Source organism: Gadus macrocephalus, chromosome 5 (assembly GCF_031168955.1).
Source record: "Gadus macrocephalus chromosome 5, ASM3116895v1".
NCBI lineage: Eukaryota > Metazoa > Chordata > Actinopteri > Gadiformes > Gadidae > Gadus > Gadus macrocephalus.
In genome coordinates, this window is record NC_082386.1 from 4903355 (window position 1) to 4923200 (window position 19846).

General features: G+C 44.0%; 2 long non-coding RNA genes across 2 annotated transcripts; one reads left to right on the forward strand and one right to left on the reverse strand.

Annotated features, from left to right (window-relative positions):
• The first annotated feature begins 644 nt into the window (after nt 1-644).
• Nucleotides 645-19405, forward strand: LOC132457569 (uncharacterized). The gene is made up of 4 exons (XR_009525725.1): nt 645-7594; nt 10208-10313; nt 10421-10519; nt 19203-19405. It is a non-coding gene; the product is annotated as an uncharacterized LOC132457569 (long non-coding RNA).
• Nucleotides 14352-16112, reverse strand: LOC132457568 (uncharacterized). Its single transcript, XR_009525724.1, has 2 exons — nt 15828-16112; nt 14352-14898 (listed from the first exon to the last, which is right to left on the reverse strand). It is a non-coding gene; the product is annotated as an uncharacterized LOC132457568 (long non-coding RNA).
• Nucleotides 19406-19846: the final 441 nt, after the last annotated feature.

Here is a 19846-nt window from a genome sequence, read left to right on the forward strand (position 1 = left end):
GTGGCTGTAAGCGTGGGAATGGCACCATTCTGATGATAGATACTCCGGCTTGTGCCATTTAAAATATTCATCTACCGCCGTCTGTCTTAAGGAGGTGTGTGTGTGTGTGTGTGTGTGTGTGTGTGTGTGTGTGTGTGTGTGTGTGTGTGTGTGTGTGTGTGTGGATGGGGTGGGGGGGATTGCAGAGAGTGAGGAAGCTCTAACAGTGCCAATAACTACAGTCACCCCCACCACAACTAGAATGCAATCATCAATCTATTCTTAATGTGTACTATAAAAGTGAATGATGATTGAATTAAATCATTAGAACAATCCGGAACGACAAAATAAGACATAATGGATTTTCAGAAAGTTGTATTGTGTCTGTGTCTATGCAGTCAGTGTATGCTTATTAAGGTGTGCACTGTCTATGTGTGTGTGTGTGTGTGTGTGTGTGTGTGTGTGTGTGTGTGTTTGTGTTTGTGTGTGTGCGTGTGTGCGTGTGTGTGTGTGTGTGTGTGTGTGTGTGTGTGTGTGGGTGGTGAGGTTGCTGCTGCTTGTGTAGGCAAACATTCTCACTCACTCATGCATTGAGTGCTTTTATTTTGTAGTAATGTGGACTCATGCTGTCAGCAGTGCTGAATCAATGCCCTCAGAGGCAGGGCTGGAGAACACTATTCGGGCGCCCACTCAAACTTGAGATTCTGTCCACTCACATTTTTCTATTCATGTGTAAATATAATCCCTGCGCAGTCTAAAATCAGTACCATGACATCGATTTAAAGAGGGCAAAGTGCTTCTTCTTTTGATCATAGTGCGCGGTTTACCAGATCGGATCTACAGGTAAGCAACATGTATGTGTGTAGCGTTTCTCTTGGCAAGTGCTCGCTAGTCCCCCCCCCCCCCCCCATGTATATACATTTTTTGTACACGCCGTTGCTACACTGCAGGAGAAAACGATTCCATCTTTGTTCCATTGACAGTAATTCACAGTATGTAGAGTCGGATAAAAGCCCATCTCGCCATCTGGAGGTTGAGCGCATGGACGTGCATATACACAACCACGGTTAATTGGCTCATTAAGTTACCTTGGTTCCACTTAGACATAAAATAATATTTAGCGTTCCATCGCGGATCACTGATGCGAGCGCTGACCGAACCCAGAGCTCTGCGACCAGAGAGCGAGGCGGACCGCATGGAAACGTGCTGCTTTTACAAACTCTGTTCGCTTCCCACGAAAGAGGAAACCTGTTTCTCATAAAGCTGTGATTTGTGCAAGAAAAACAGGCAATCATCAGCGAATCCCACCCCGAAAAAAAAGAGAAAGAAAAGGAAAAGTAACACCGGTGCGTCTTCCCAAGTGTGGTGAATCGCACAGGGCGCCCAATCACAGCGACCTTCCTGTCATTAGCACTCATCAGCCTGGGCATGTCCAGGCATGGCTCTGGCCTGTCAGACGCACAACCTGGAGCCGGTCGCAGGCGGACTGAGGGGGAGGGTCATGGGTAATAATGCAAAGGGTGTGTGTGTGAGACGGCTCGTGATTGATAACAGTGGCAGCAGAGGTTCTGGCGGGTTCTTCTTCATAGAAAGCCAACTCTGCTCTCCCCCCAGAACAAGATTCTTGTTCTTTTGTACAGTCGACTTTCACGTTGCATAACGCAGTCCAAAACAGTTGTTTTGTGGTGTCAGGCGTCTTCTACACACTGCATTCAGATGAGATGTTTTGAGATGTTTTGGGATTCGAGGTGATGTCAATTATTTTAGTCTATGCTTTATTGTGACCACATGTTTCCAGCTAACACCAGTTATGAATGGTTTCTTCACTACATAGAGGTTAAGGCTGTTTCAAGGAAATGTCCACAGCTTCACGATGAACCGTGATCCCACGTGTACAGAATATCGCTTCACTGCTACCACCAGATCACTTCACACTTCTGCTCCTAATCTTTACTTATTGTTACTTATCTTCACTTATCTTTCGTTATCTTTATTTTACTACCTTACTTTATCTTGTATTATTACTGCTATGTGGCTGTTGCGGCTCCATGGTAAAGAGAAGATGAAGGCGAAGAAAAGGAAACAGAGGAAGACAAGGAAACATCAGAGAGGGGGAGGAGGGTGTGGCTGGTTGGAGGTTGGTGGGGGGGTTGGAGGGGGTAAGGGGTAGGGTGTAGGACTTGGCACCCTGACCTCCGGCACTGTCATGTATTCTCACTGACATCATCATTGTAAAATTAGGAGCCCTGGTTTCATCTTTCCTGCAGATGTGGAAGCTTGAAATTGCATTCCGTGGGCCTGTGCCACATTTCATCAGTGAATGTTCCCCTCACCGGCTCCAAGGGGGGAGGAACAGGCAGAAGGACGGGGGTCGGGATGGTTAGGAGCCTCAACCCCCCCTCCCCCTCTCTACCCCTATTGCCTCCCAGCCTTTTACTGCTTGGCACCCTCCAACACTAACCTCCCTCCCTGCACACACACTCACACACACACACGCACACACTCCCACAACACAACACAGTGTTTTGGCCGGAGCCAACCTCTGTTGCACTCCACAGCCTTCCAGCGCTGCGGCGCTGCGCGGGCTGGGCGACTCCCGGGCCGGACCCACACCTGCGGCTGATAGAATCCTTCTGGTAGTACAAAGCCCGTGATTTACGGCCCCCGAGGAGCCCGGGGCCTCGTACAGCTGTGGACCGGCAGGAAAGGGAAGTTGTTCATCACGCAGTGCGCGTTTTCACCAGCAATCTTTGGCCACAAACGCCCAAACAGCCCGAGCCCGAGCAGAGAATGTCACCGTAACGACAGGTGGTCGATGGTGCCGGGGCACTTTGTAACACATTAGCTAAAGGCTAATAGCGAGCACGGCTGACGGCCGATCTTAGGTGGCCGAGGAAATCAGTGTGCAGCTCCCTGACTGACGGCGAATGACATGTGGGATATACTTTGATCCAGTGATCTTTCTTCGCCACTGTGCTTAATTGTGTGTGTGTATGTGTGGATCTTTGGTCTTTGTGCTCGAGTGTGAATTATGTGACACACACATCCAGTAACAAATACTTTGGTTGCTTTTGTTTTACTCTCCATTTTGACTTTTTCTAAGTCACGTTTCTGGTCTACGTTTTCACTTGAGGTTTTGCATTAGAGACGCAGAACAGAATTAGTTCTGGAGCCACGGCGGGGGAGCTCTGCCAGGAGGTGGTGATGTTGAGAGATGGATTCCTGGAGAGGAGGTAGGGGCGGGGGTCATCCAACACCACACCGGATGAGAGTAGGGTTAGAGTGGGGGAGACACGGTGACAACCGCCTGTATGGCTATAGATCTAAATATAAAAAAATAAACCGCAATGACATCACAACAGCCTGGGTCTGAGTAATGTTCCTCGTGCTGTCACATGGGTTCCATGAAGACGAGGTCAGACCTAAATACGGGGGGGAGTGGTAGTTGATCTGGACTTACAGGACGATAGTGATAGGGCTCGGAATGTATATCCTGAAAATGCGCACGTCTTGTTCCGAACCGAGTGATTTATTGACTCTGCATTTAGTGTGTGGATGGACCTGGAATTCGGTGTATCCTGGAAATATTATTTCTCTTTCTGTTTTTTAGGGGGGGGGGAGACGTTGACATGTTGAGCTCTTACACACATGTGAGTTTGGAGCAGGAGCTTGGGACGCAGCGTCTAGTGGAACCAATGCATTCGGTCAGGCCTTTAAAAGCCATTTCCATACGGTACGTTGTGAAGACAAAACGCATATTTCTCTCAGGCCTGGAGGTACGCTGCATTAGTATAGACAGATGAACGTAGCTAAATCATCTAATGGCTGCCATACAACATTTAATAGGTTACTAGTATGTTTTTGTGGTTATATCACAACAAGAATGTTCATTGTTGTGTGTTTTGTTGTATGTGTTACCAGCAAGTAAAACACAATTTTGTATATTTCCCTCATGACTTGAAGTCCTGGTAAACTCATTGTATTTACATATGTATTAGCATATCGTGAACATGTATTAAGCTAATGCTCCACAAAAGTTAGGAATACACAAAAAAGCTAGATTAACTGTTGATATTCATAGCTTCCATATCCACTTTATGCTGGACTTTTAGGCACGAAGGGCAGAGCAAACACAAGTTTTCTTCATGTTAATTACTCTCTGGTTAAAATTTGCAGACAGTTACAAATCCTAGTTTATGCCAGTAGAGACCCTCGGAAATGTTGACACTGAGAATGAAATGAGGCCTTCATGTTAATGCTGCACCACCACCCTCACACACACACACACACACACACACACACACACACACACACACACACACACACACACACACACACACACACACACACACACACACACACACACACACACACACACACACACACACACACACCCCACCACCACAGAACCTGGCATGCAGTTCTCAGCTGCAGCTGTGTTGGAACGGCTTCTCTTGTTTGTGTACCCGATGTTGTTTGGTTTTTTTTTGTCTTCTTGCTTTAGAGTTTTTATTTGCACATCCCCGAGCTCTGCAGCCATGCCTCCCAGAGCCAGACCACCTGCAACAATTAAAAGGAAGAAAAAAAAGAGAGAGAGAGAAGAAATGGCCTGCTGGCTCAGCAGGGCTGCTGTGATCAACACAGAATTATATCATATGGAGGAGGGCTTGTTGTGCACAGCGTGTCTCAACCTTTTAAGGCCTCATTCCCCCCCCCCCCCCCCCCTCCTCTGAAAGTAGAGTAGGGCCTACATGGGAACTCGAAACTGTAGCCAAATCATGCAAGATAGAAATAAGGGAAGTTCATGCCTTCTTTCTCAAGTGGGGTGATTGGCCAGCTCTGCTTGCAGCAACCATGGGTCGTTATCTGGTATACGCAGGTCTTGTGTTGCTTATTTTATGTTATTATATTTTATATATAAGACCAATGTTGACATGACATTTTTAACCTTTCCAGAAATGTTATATTTTCTGACTGTTACTAATTCTACTAGTATTACTAACTCCATACAAAAAACTCCTTTACAATACTGTTATGAAGAAAATGTAGTGGATATGTTGCTCTCAAACAACTTAGCTATCCATCACTTAAACTATCCCACTGGTTTGACAATCAAAACAGTATTGCGGGGTACAGATTCACAATTGTGAAAGTGTAGCGATATTTTCAGACACTCCTATAAAATATGTGGGGTTATGTGTTAACATTGCAGCGCTCCGGTCGGGGTGCATTCTTTTGAAACGGTCTGCGTTCTCCATGACTCCGTAGCTCTGTGCTGTGGGCGTGTCGGTGCGGAGGTCCACTGTGTGATACGGTTTGTCATCAAAACATCTGTTTCACAAAGATGGACTGGAGCGAAGCCATGACATTATAGACTCAAGTGTATCTCTCTTGCTCCCTCCATTCCTCTCCCTCCCTCACTCTTTCTCTCCCTCAGTCTTTCTCTCTCACGTGCTCTCTCCCCCGCTTTCTCCTTCTCTCTCTCTTGCTCTCTCTCGGTGCCTCTCTCTCTTAACATCAAAAGCTTTAATTTCCTTCACCAGCCCTGATTATTCTGAGAAAAGGGATTTCTGTGGTCGCTAAGGGTGTCACGATAGGGACGAAGAGTCTACTACCACCACCTTTAGGACAAACCCAGGTGCTGCACGTCCTCTTTTGGGGCAATTCACTCAGTAGTTCAGTCTACAACCCCTGCCCCTGGTACATGAAAGGAGCAGGCCCATTCTTACTGTTATGAGCGACACCTGTGTGATTATCACAGGGTCTAATTCTTCATATTGGCGCTCAACCTTGATACATTTATACATTATGTGATAGAAGAAGGAAAATAAACATGTTATTTCACAACCTCTTTCCCCATTGCCCTCTCTGCTAGGAGATAATCACAATTCTCTGCTTTTCTAGGACCTTTCCACTCATGGCGGCGTTGTTTTATTGTTGTATTTGACAGTAACCTTTTTGTTGTGCTAAACATCCCATCAGTCACTGTGTCAGACGATGTGAGGCTGCAGAATGCTACGAGATGGCTCAAATGTTTCGGACTGACCGCTTTCTCCAAATGTTACCCATTCCCAATTCCGTCATTTGTTATCTTTGTTTTCTTTCTTTCTGTTATTTTCCCTGAAGATGGCATTTTCATTGGGTGGGGGAGGGGATCTCACCAAATGTGCCAAAACGGCCCAAAATGCCACTGGTCATCATGATATATAACAACTGTATTGTTGTTAGGGTCATCAGGAAACAACAAATAAAACAGTTTTCCCCACAAATGTTGACAGCAAACTATCCAAACCTTGACAAATTAACCATTTAGTCCTCCTAAACAAACGACCCAGAAGCATTTATTGTTCATCCACATCTGAAGCCGAGCACTTCTTTATGGTTTGGAAACTACAGAGGCGGTTTGAACAATGTGATTCATCTTAAAACAACAGGAGGGTGGGCCTTTGTTGAAATGCATCTCACGTGTGTGTGTGTGTGTGTGTGTGTGTGTGTGTGTGTGTGTGTGTGTGTGTGTGTCTGTGTGTGTCTCTGCGTCTGTGTGTGTCTGTCTGTCTGTCTGTCTGTCTGTCTGTCTGTCTGTCTGTCTGTCTGTCTGTCTGTCTGTCTGTCTGTCTGTGTGTGTGTGTGTGTGTGTGTGTGTGTGTGTGTGTGTGTGTGTCTCTGTGGGGCTTTGAAGGAGTTTTGATGAATGTGACTTGTGCAAATGTGCGTTTAATAAAATAAATAATGGTAGCTCCTTCTCCTCCAGCAGTGTTGGTCATCTCTCCCTGTAGGAGTTCACCGTGATCAATCCAACATGTGATACCTCTCACAGCGACGTCCAGAAGATGACAAATGTTTCGGACGTGCTTCGTACAGTTTGTCATCGGAGATACCTATATGTTGTTGGGCCACTGCTTTAAAGAGGGGGTTTGTATATTTATTTGTCTATCCCTGGTGTTCACAAGTAAGAGAAAGACATGTCGTGATTACTTTATTTAACAAAAAAGGACGCACGATCCAATAGGAAATGGATTATGCGTATGTATGAGTTGCAATTCTGTTGTAAGACATTTTTCTCTCTGCCCTACTGTGCCTGTCCATTTTGAGCCTCCATTCCTCCCCCCAAACCTAAGGATACACAGACACAGAGTCATCCACGCACGCACAAAAGCACACACACAGAAACCTTGCCTTGTATCTGTTCAGCCAGTCAGCTCCCTCCTGTCATCTGCGCCAATCACCATCTGCCCCAATTTACCACTATTTATTTCTAATTGGGCCAAAATTGAACTGCTGTCAGTGATTAAAGTTGTTCCAAAAAGGAGGAACGAATCTCTTTGCCCACGTCCATTATTAACTCATTGATTACAATAATGCGGGAAATTGCCCATTGGAGTCAAATGTTAGCGGAGACACCTGGCCTGAACGCACCCACCAAAAAAAAAGAAGGATAAAATAGAAACCCACAGGAGCCGCGGGCCTTGTGAGTAACGGGATGTGGCAGCTGCCGCTAACTCTACGGGGCCTGCCCCACCAAACGCCTCCTGTTTGACCAGGCTTCGTACCACTTCCTCTCTAGCGGCTGCTGGTGGGATTTTTCCATGTCGCCGATGGACTTGCTTAAAAACAGGTATTCAGTTAACCACGAGTCCGCAAAGTCCGCCAATACTCACCGAATGTCAATTGTCAAATTACATGGTTGACGCGCGCTTCACCACGCGCTAGCTTGCATAAAAAAAAATAAGAAATGTGTCCCCCAAAATAAGAAAATAAATTGTTTTGAAGGTGCATGCGTTATCAGCTTCAGGTTAACAATAATAAGTCGTGGGAACTTTTGGGGTATTGAGTTGATGGCACGTTCTGCATTTGCCTTAGCAGTGCCTATCCATGAGTCAAAGGTGCTTAAAGACGGGATGAAGTTATTGCATTCCTCATGGTAACACATTTCAGCATGCACATCGTGTCCTGTTTAGCAAAGCATGCCACAACAAAACAACAGACGGATTCTGTTTGTCTATCTATTTTACATTTATATCGAATCACCTTAACTGTGACTGTGTCAGAAAATCTTTGATGAGTGATAAGTATGCCAGCGAAAGACAACGTTTATGATCCAAATTGTTGTTTTGGTATTTCCAACAGGTAAATGCACTAAAAACAGAACCATTATAATAGACAATATAAGTCCACTTGAGTGGAGCCTTAGTTCTTAACTATAACATGCAGAGATAGTAATGAGTTTGGTCTAGAGATTTATGTTTGGTAATAAAGTATGGCTGAATTAAGGGGAAGGTTTATAACAAACATTTAGTAGTAAGTTAGTATCAAGTAGGCCGGAGAGCTCGGCTGGAGGTATGCCAATGCTTATCATTGCTAGCATATTAATTTTATGGTCTTCTGTTATTTCGATGCTATCCCTTCAAAGTCATTCAGTCAAAAGAGTGTTTTGAGGTATAACAATTTCAAAATCAGAGATCATGCAATATTCACTATCAATGTTTTTATTGTCATTTATATGAGAACACTGGCAAAGCGAATTATATAGACACCTAGACTAACTGTACGTCCACACCAGGAGCGACCAAAGCTGCGAATTTTCGCTGCGAATTTTTCTGTTCGCTTTGGTCGCTCAAGTCGCTCATGACGTACAATTCAATTATGCAGACGCATTTAAAGGAGCCGTATGCGTTTAGTAGGCCCTACAGACAGCCATATCAAATATTGAACTCTCCCATACACCTTGGCCATATTGCCGAGACGGTTTTGCTTGTTCGATAAAGTGCTTCGACAACAAGTAGGACAGTGATTCCCCCCAATATAAAAATCCTAAAATGTAGGCTAATTACAACCGAGAACAAAAAACCCTGCGTGCTGTAGTAGTTGAAATATGTTTCACTGATCTGGATCTTCAAATCATGATCTGCACTCATTCGTCGCATTCAAAACAAATAGACGTTAGCGCACATGGCTAATTTGCATACGTGCACAGGACTGGTTGGCTCCGCAAGGCAAATAATGGAACATATCTATCTATCTAGGTCTTTCTGTCTATCTATCTATCAACGCGTGTCTAGTTTTAATGTGATGTATTGTGTGTATGTCCAGTCAGACTTGTTCTGTGTGGTCTTGTAGGCTACTGTCCTGTGTGGGACGAACCACCTAAATGGATTCCCGACGATTTGTGTCGTTTGGTATTAATAAAGACTTGACTATCTATCTATCTAGACTATTTAATTAAAAATTATTCACCTCAGGCTCCGTGAATAGTGGGGAATAGAGGGATAAAAGACAAGAGATATATCCCTTGTCATTTATCCCTCGTCTTGTCGATTAGTTTGTTTATGTGACGGTTTTGTTTAAAGCATGCTACACGCGATTGGTTGGTTAGATTGGTGGCATGTAGAGCAAATTATAATGATTCCCGCTTAAATACGAACGTTCTAGATGTAGCCTATAAATTCTCCCGCTTATCATCACTTGATATCCAAACCACTATGGCGTTTCGATCTCTGAACTGAAAAAGGGTGGGTTCGTACAACACCGGGTGCCCAGTTACAGCCGCGATTAATACTTCAGCCGACATTTTGTTCAGTGAGTGAATAAAGGTAGGTAGGAACCAAAGTGCCTGCCGATGTTCCCTGGGATCCACGCAAGCGAAGAGCGTCTACATTCCGATTGGCTGTCAGTGTTTGGTCGCTGAAGCGAATAATAGTCATTTGCATAAAGTTAAAAAGTTTTCAACTTCTTTTTGACGCTCTGGTCGCTCAACTTTGGCCGCTGGTAGCGTTGGTCGCTTTGGTCGCTTTGGTCGCTCTTGCCCATAGAAAGTGAATGACTTCCGGCGATTTGGTCGCTCAATTCGCTTCTGGTGTGGACGGACAGTAATTCAGAAAACTATTATTTTTGCTAGATCAATGTTAAGTAATTATATATTACTTAGCTACTGTAATCATGTAAACTAAGTTGGTCCATTGCTAACTTGTCTATTGTTGAACAAAGAGTCATTCTTGAGCTCAATCCTAATTTACCTGTTTTTTACCTGTAATCCCTGGAGTGAATTAAGATTATTATAGATAGAAATGTGTGTTTATGTCTTTTTTGTTAAAGTTCTCAATGACAATTTAAATGTTTCTTATCATAAGTTATATTTGGCTATGATGTCAAAAATTCAGTCAAGTATAGTATGATAAATTCTCAGTATGTGATGGCTGACCAAAAAGTATTGCCATTGTTTCTCTTTCAGTACCATCAAATAACTACAAATGGACATTGCTGTCATCTTAAATGAAGAAACAAGATATTAAATAAATGACATCAGATGGATTCTTTAATTAGAACTTTTGAGACGGGTAGTGAAACATCAATATTGTGTAAAATTCCCTCGATCATGGTGATGCATTCTTCTGTATCGTCCAGCCCTACTTACAAGAAATGTTGTACGCTTTCCTTTCCCCAGACTTTCCCAGCTTTGTTTGATTTGATGTGGATTTGAACTGGCGACCTTCCATTCACACGCCTACTCCTCCTCCTCCTCCTCAAACTGACGACGGCAATGGTGATGAGTACATGCTTTAACCTTTCTCCTTTAAACCTAAGCTATTAGGGGGAAATGAAGTCTTTTGTCCCCTGGGAACTGTGAATAACTCTACATGTACCAAAGGGAGATAAGTAGATTAGCAGTGTAATATAATCTAACTCCCTTAAATAAACCGTCCATTCCTTCCCTGATGCTCTCCTTCAAGAAAAGGGGTGTAGCAGCAAAAGCCAGCCAAACATTTGATGCTACAATCCTGCTTGCCCTTTGCCCTCCCTCCATCCCTCTCTTTTCTTTAGTTTTGTTTCTTTTTCTATAAATGGTGTATACAGTTGCTGTCAATTTGTCTCCTTTCCAGTCTCTACAAATCATCTATATGTAGGACCCACCTTGTTTCAAAAGGTTAAGCAGTCAGGCAGGACCGCCCGAGTTCTTGAAAGCAGCCACAACGCAGGCCCGGTTTTTGTCAATGTAGTCTCGAAAGGATGGAATACCAGCAAATTAACTGAATAGCTGTGAATACATCCTCTTTTGTCATGGAAATGCAGCTGTAAATGTGCAGATATTTTAGTTAATTTTACAAAAGCGAGTACAATGATAGCTAGGCCTACAGACAAACCTGAATAAGTGCAAATAAGTGAAAGCTGAGTGCTGAAAATCTATGATCCAGCTAAAAAACAACTCCCTGATTTTAGCTAACGAGAATGGGGTATGGGTAACATGAGCCACTATGGCACACGCATTGCCCCATTGAGACCTATCGCCTGCATACGAGAGCCCTAATTGTGTACGCACACCCTGTCCCATCATGTTAGGGTTAAAATATTTACCCCACAGCCAGAGGGGAAAAACACAGAGATGTGTACAGGAAGCCATTATCAGCATTACCAAAAGTAATCCACGCACAAGACTATGAAGAAGACCAGTGCACAAGTGACAAAGGTCCGGGGAATTAACCAATTCCACCTGCTGCTCAGCTCCTCATTCGCCAACAGGAAAAAATACCATTTGGAAATTGCCAGGTGCTGCATCTTTCATTCCCCCCGCCAGCAACAGCTGAATGCTTATGTTGTTTACCAACCCAGTCGCCAAGAAAAAACGTCGACGGTGTACGTTTCCATGAACACTGGAGACGTACTATTACAACGTAAAAACAGCGTGTTATACCTACAGTATCCACGCGTGCCGCTGTGGAGGCGGGTTTCGGGGTTTGGGTTTCACGGCTTTCGCGGCAAATTGTGGACACGATTGTTTAGGGGGGGGGGGGGAGGTAGACTGTTGTTGACCGGGGAGGGGGGGGGGGAGACACGTTTGTTGAGGGGGGGACGACGACACGATTGTAGGGGGGGGGGGGGGGGGGGGGGGAACACGTTAGTTGAAGGGGGACGACGACAACGACACGTTTGTTGAGGGGGGGGGAGACACGTTTGTAGGGGGGGGGGCACGCTCGACAACGAGAGTTGGTTTTTATTGAACGCTCGACAACGAGAGTTGGTTTTTATTGAACGAGACTTCAACACGGAACAGCTGCACGAAACGATGGTCACGTCACTCTCGGTGACGGTGTCGACAACAATGAACACACGAACAATGTTAATAGAACAACACACAACCACATAACATCCCGAACCCATCAACCCCACTTAATCCTAACAACAAAACAAGTTAACAAAAGCCCCATTTGTCAACTGACAACCCCAATTCCCAGAATCCCCCGCGGCTCCGGAACACGGCGTAGTTTATATTAATCTTTATTATCCGAATGGGAAATGCAATATTTTAGGACAGATACACCATTAAACGCGTTTCTAATGACATTTCTAGCGAGAAATGTACATTTTCCTTACATAATCTTCAGTCAGTGAATGTGTATGATCTTTATTAATCTTTATTATCTGAATGGGAAATGCAATATTTTAGGACCGATTCACCGTTAAACGTGTTTCTAATAACATTTCTAGCGAGAAATATACTTTTTACTTGCATAATCTTCAGTCAGTGATTGTGTCTGATCTTTAGTTTTATAGTTATTAGGATTTGATCGGATCGCTCGCATGTTTCAACGTCAGGTTGTTAGGCTGCTTTCGCTAAACTAGCAGCTCACGTGCTTCCTGCGTTTGTGTTATTAAACTGTTACTTTATGTAACTTTTAATGATATCATCTTGTTAGAAACACGTATATCTGAGAGGCAACCCAGTCGCCAAAAACATTCGTTGACAGTGTACGTTTCGTGAACACTGGATTACGTCGCATTTCAACATAAAATAGCGTGTTATACACACACACACGCACGCACACACACACACACACGCACACGCACGTACGCACAGACACACACACACACACACACACACACACACACACACACACACACGCACGCACGCACGCGCGCGCGCGCACGGTGCATTTCGCTGCTAAAACAACAACAAAATATTCCTTCAAATATTATTACTAAAGAACCGTTTTCCAAAGAACGAAATGTAAACCAATGCATTCTGAATGGGAGTGTTTCTCAGATTTTTCCATGCTACACAGAACGAAATGTAAACCCATGCAAATAAAGACTTCATTGTCATAATCATTTAAATATCATTAATCTCCGTGTGTTGGGTGGTATTCTATTTTTTTCAACGGGGCTGGTGCCGTCTCCTTTTGACCTTTTGACCCCAGACTTCTGGGGGAATAGCTGAATCAATTCATTAGTCAATCAGAAGCATATAAATATCTTCCCGGTGGCGTAGGAGAACGAACAAGGTGTCCTTCAACATCTACACTTCCAGGCGATTGCAACGGTGCCACACATGAGCATATTCGAACATGTTTAATGGTAGTAATTAGCTGTCGAAATTGGAGGCCTTAATCAATAATGAGCAGCTATTGATTTGCTTCCCGATAAAAAATTGTGACAAATGACATGTTATTTAGCATCTACACGTTGAGCTGAGTCCAATGACACCAAGCATGACACTCTAGCTAATGGTAACATGTATTTTACATGGTACACCTAGGTCTAGGACATGATCTCGGTGTAGCAAGAGGGCGAGCTTGATCTCATTGGACTCATCTTAACGTGTAGATGCTAATTCACATGTAATTTGTCAAAAATCTCCATCGGGAAGCAAATCTATAGCTGGTCATTATTGATAAAGGCCTCCAAAATCGACAGCTAATTACTACCCCGAAACATATTCAAATAGGATCATGTGTGGCACTGTTGCAATCGTCTCGAAACGTAGATGTCAAAGGACACCTTGTTTGCCCTGTTGCACGACCGGGAAGATATTTTCATACTTCTAATGGATTGATTCATATTTTAAGGTTCTCGGAGTGAGACTTTAAGCGGCTGCAGCAGAAGTGTTGAGACGAAAGATGATATCAAGACATTAATAGAATATTCCCATTCACATTATGATTCTTCGTCATAACATCCGACCAAACATCCTTTACATTCACCGAGCGAAGATTATGAAAGTCCAGGCCCCCCCTTCCTGCACTCGGGGTCCGACCGGGCCAAGTTTCGGTGCGGGGGTCCCAGTTAGGCCCTAGAATATGGTATTCAAATTTCAGGGCGGTAGGACCTTCCTATCTCAAAAACTGTTTTTCCACCACATTCTGAACCATTAGGCCCAATCCCGTTTCTTTGCTCACTGTCTCAACCCTACATCTCAACCCTAACCCTCATTGCTCATGCTCATTGCTACCCCTCATTGCTACCCTAACCGATCCCCTACCAAATGGGACAACCCTACCCTGTGACGTCATCATGGCCTCCCCGTGCCCCCTAGCAGATAACCAGACCCCTGGTAATGTTACAAGAGACAGACTGGCTGCCATTGTCTCGGGCAACGAGCAAGACCCATTGTAAAGATGTTTAACCTGAAATGGTATTTATATTTTGTAATTGGCATGTTTAAATAAAGTGTTAAAAAAATAATAATACTGTTAAAGGTGGTATTAGCCAGACTGGCCACACTCACACTGGCAGATTTGAGCACGGTTAGGTGCTAAAACGGCCATGGCCACGGACAGATGGCCTAGTGTGAGTGCACCCTTAGATAATAATCGGTTATGAACAAGAACACTTTAGAAGAAACACTTTATTTAAATAAGAAACACTGAACCACACATCTAAAAATACACACACACGCATCTAAAAATACACACACACGCAAACCTAAAAATACACACACACACACACTCTCTCTCAGCTTTTGAGAGAATGGTGGAGAATCACATCTTCTCCACCATTCCGCCAACTTTGCCTCGCTCTCCTCATGCCTCGCCTGCCCCCTGGCACTCTCCTCTTGGAAGGGGTGTCTGGGGTGGTGGAAGAGGTGCCTGGGGTGGAGGAGCATGAGGGAGAGGTGGGGGGGCTGGTGGCAGTGGACTCAACGATGTCCTGAAAGAAAACGAATAAGAAGGAATTAGGAATTATATGCCAGAACTGGGTGATATGGCCATATGTTATGTACAATATATAATAGCTATGTACACAATATAGTACTGCCAAAAAATACATTGATTAACCTTGTAATATTACTAATATAATATAATATATTAGTATAATAATACTTATAGAATATTACTAATATAATATATATATTAGTATATATAATATTACTTATAGAATATTAATAATTAATAACTAATAATATTACTAAAATTACTTTCTATATTAGATAAGAGTTTATTGTTGACTGTTTACTGTTTTTTGTTTACTTTTTATAGTTATTTAGTTAAGAGTTTATTGTTTATCTTATCTTATATTATAATTATTGTTTACTGTTTACTTTTTATTTTACTTTTTATAGTTATATTAGAGTGTATTGTTTATCTTATATTGTATATAATTTAATTTAATATTGTGTTGTGTTTCTTTCTGTAAGCTACTGGACAATCAATTTCCTTGAGGGAGTCATCCCAAAAGGATCAATAAAGCCTAATCTAATCTAATCTAATCTAATCTAATATAATCTAATATAATCTAATATAATATAATATAATATATTAGTATAGTAAAGCTTATTTTTAACCTGGAGTCACTAGAACATGGAAGATCTGGATATCATACGACATGATATCCAGCCCGGTCTGCAGCCCGGTCGACGGCCGGGATACAGAGCCCGTGATGGGGCATGCATCCCGGCCGAGAACCGGGGTCGGGCGGCCTGCGAAAGTCGGCCGGGGACTTCCGCGATCTTCCGTGAAAATCGGCCACAGACTTTCGCGATCTTCCGAGAGTCCTTGGCCGGGCTTCGAAGCCCACGGCCGGGCTGCAGAGTATAATTAATAAAATAATTACTAGTTAATTACAGAGAAAATACTTACATTTGTGTTTTTCCAATCCTGTCGCATCTTTTCGTCCTCCATCTTGTCTGGGATATTTCTTGATTTTCCGTTTTCTCGCAAGGTATTGTGGGAGCAAGTCAGAACTGAATCGCTTTGAGGGTGCCCATCGAAAATCTCAATTTTGAGGGGATGTTAGCCCTCCCTCTTACCCCTTAAAGCTACCTTAAAGTGGTATTGGGACATTGCTCCACGGTGCGTGCACGCGCAACAGCGAGGGCTAGGGCTGAGATTTTCTTTAGAGCAAAGGAATGGGAAAGGGCCTAGGTCTCGCAGGCAACACTTCTGAAGGGGCTTTGTCCAAATGACAGTCCATTTGGGAAAACTTTTTTTCTCTATGGGCTAGAACTACAAATCTTGGATATGTCGTTCTCGGGGCCCCGGGAAATGTGTGTAAACATTTTAGCATCCCTAGCTATCTCGAAAAGGCCGGAAAAGGGGCGTGACCTCCAACAGTACAGTCAATGTACATAAGACAGAGGTTAGTTTCTAGGCCCCATTTTTTGCGTGATGGAGGTGTACATTTGTGGCTTAATGTGTGTAGACACAGCTGGCCTGTGGCCACGTCTTTGAAGTCTGGGGTCAAAAGGTCAAAAGGAGCCGGCACCACGCCGCTTATGAGATAACAAAAAGTGAATCTGTATTTCTCTCATAACATTTTGTCATTATTGAAGAGAGGCCTGATTCTCAGATATGCATGTTGGACTGTTAGGGTATAGGTCTGGGAAGAACTTCAGGCCAAAATCTTGCAAGCGAGCCGCTGGGTGCAGGTGCAACGAGATGGAGCACTTGCTGAGTCATTTCCTGTAGGGCTGGAGCCACAGGTTGAAGCGTATGCGTCCTTTGAAACCCCCTTTGATATATAAGAGACCCCAAGGTACAGTTTACTTAAATGTTCTCGCCTCAGTCACCTATTGCATCACTTCCTTTAGGGCTTCGGCCTCCTAATTGACCATTGTAGTATAATTGAATGCCCTCTTTCATATTATATGATACTTCCACCACTGGGACGTGGCAACAACTCTCCAAATCCATATGGGGAGGGGGGGGGGATGCTTTTGGACAGTAGGGGTGTACACTAGACATAAATAGGAAGCAAACTCAGGAGAAGGAATGACCTCTCACAAATATTTATTGAATAAATTGTTTCAAATAACCCTGCCTCGTTAAATCAATGAACTTGGTGTTTTGCTTTCAAAAATAGGTTATAGAAGAAGTCTAAACTGCAGAAAATAAAAACATCCAAGCTGCCTTTTAAGGATACCTCGGAATATCTGTCTATTTTTTAACCGTCGGACCCCAGTTTACGACAAAAACAACACAATTTACGGCAGCTCCTTTGCCGCGTGGTTTTTAGAGCCATGTAAGGATTAGAGGGGGCGGTCGATAGCAACCACCATAGCAGCATGACGGTCAAGTGACTGGATGCAGCCCCGTTGAAAAAAATAGAATACCACCCAACACACGGAGATTAATGATATTTAATCTGAGAAACACTCCCATTCAGAATGCATTGGTTCACATTTCGTTCTTTGGAAAACGGTTCTTCAGTAATAATATTTGAGGGAATATTTTGTTGTTGTTGTTGTTTTAGCAGCGAAATGCACCGTGTGCGTGTGCGTGTGTGTGTGTGTGTGTCTGTGTGTCTGTGTGTGTGTGTGTCTGTGTGTGTGTGTGTGTGTCTGTGCGTGCGTGCGTGCGTGCGTGCGTGTGTGTGTGCGTGTGTGTGTGCGTGTGTGTGTGTGTGTGTGTGTGTGTGTGTGTGCGTGTGTGTGTGTATAACACGCTATTTTATGTTGAAATGCGACGTAATCCAGTGTTCACGAAACGTACACTGTCAACGAATGCTTTTGGCGACTGGGTTGCCTCTCAGATATACGTATTTCTAACAAGATGATATCATTAAAAGTTACATAAAGTAACAGTTTAATAACACAAACGCAGGAAGCACGTGAGCTGCTAGTTTAGCGAAAGCAGCCTAACAACCTGACGTTGAAACATGCGAGCGATCCGATCAAATCCTAATAACTATAAAACTAAAGATCAGACACAATCACTGACTGAAGATTATGCAAGTAAAAAGTATATTTCTCGCTAGAAATGTTATTAGAAACACGTTTAACGGTGAATCGGTCCTAAAATATTGCATTTCCCATTCAGATAATAAAGATTAATAAAGATCATACACATTCACTGACTGAAGATTATGTAAGGAAAATGTACATTTCTCGCTAGAAATGTCATTAGAAACGCGTTTAATGGTGTATCTGTCCTGAAATATTGCATTTCCCATTCGGATAATAAAGATTAATATAAACTACGCCGTGTTCCGGAGCCGCGGGGGATTCTGGGAATTGGGGTTGTCAGTTGACAAATGGGGCTTTTGTTAACTTGTTTTGTTGTTAGGATTAAGTGGGGTTGATGGGTTCGGGATGTTATGTGGTTGTGTGTTGTTCTATTAACATTGTTCGTGTGTTCATTGTTGTCGACACCGTCACCGAGAGTGACGTGACCATCGTTTCGTGCAGCTGTTCCGTGTGTTGAAGTCTCGTTCAATAAAAACCAACTCTCGTTGTCGAGCGTTCAATAAAAACCAACTCTCGTTGTCGAGCGTGCCCCCCCCCCCCCTACAAACGTGTCTCCCCCCCTCAACAAACGTGTCGTCGTCGTCGTCCCCCTTCAACTAACGTGTTCCCCCCCCCCCCCCCCCCCCCCCCTACAATCGTGTCGTCGTCCCCCCCTCAACAAACGTGTCTCCCCCCCCCCTCCCCGGTCAACAACAGTCTACCTCCCCCCCCCCCCCCCTAAACAATCGTGTCCACAATTTGCCGCGAAAGCCGTGAAACCCAAACCCCGAAACCCGCCTCCACAGCGGCACACGTGGATACTGTAGGTATAACACGCTGTTTTTACGTTGTAATAGTACGTCTCCAGTGTTCATGGAAACGTACACCGTCAACGTTTTTTCTTGGCGACTGGGTTGTGTTTACATAAGCCATGGCCTTGTAATGCTCATTATCAGAGAAGGTCAGGAATCCATCGACTCTGAGCCAAGTGCAACTGGAAACACATGCATCCAACAGGAAGGCGTCCGTAAATGAAATATACGTTTTCCTCCATTGAATCTCACCTGAAAGTGATATTTTCTGGCTGGGCCATACATGACTCTACGCTATGAAACGTGCAGGGATTGCCCACCTTAAATCAAAGCTGATCTGCATGCAATGCCATTCTCAGCAAGAAGATTTGTAAAGACATCCATAGCCTGGTCTTTTCCAGAATGTTTTGCTGTTTTCCCCTTAAATTCCATAACCCCTAACCCTTACGCCGATGATACCCAGCTTCATATCTCCACAGCAACCATCACTCCTGCCATTCTCTCTACCCTCACAAACTTGGATGAACAACAATTTTCTCAAACTCAACTGCAATAAATCGGAAATCATCATCATTGATGATCACCAAATTCCGTCTCCCCTCCACCCAAGACTTGTCACTATGCATTGATGGACACACCGTCACTCCCTCCCCCTGGTCCAAAACCTTGGAGTCATCCTGGATCCCACTCTCTCCTTCAAATCCCACATCCTGAACATCACCAAAATATCTTTCTTCCACCTCCGTAACATTGCACGCCTTCGACCTACTCTCTCCCCCTCAAACTGCAGAAACACTCATTCATGCCTTTGTCACCTCCAGACTGGATTACTGCAACAGCATTCTCTACGGCCTCCCCTCCACCGAACTCCACAAACTCCAATATGTTCAGAACTCTGCTGCCAGATGACTCACCCACACCCGCTCCAGAGAACACATCACTCCCATCCCCAAACAACTTCACTGGCTCCCAATGCAGCACTTAATTAATTTCAAGATCCTTGAAATTAACAAAGCCCTCAACAACCTTGCCCCCACTACCTGACTGACCTCCTCAAACGTCACTCCCCCACTCGCCAACTCAGATCATCTAACACTGACCCCCATCACAAGTTCTGACCACC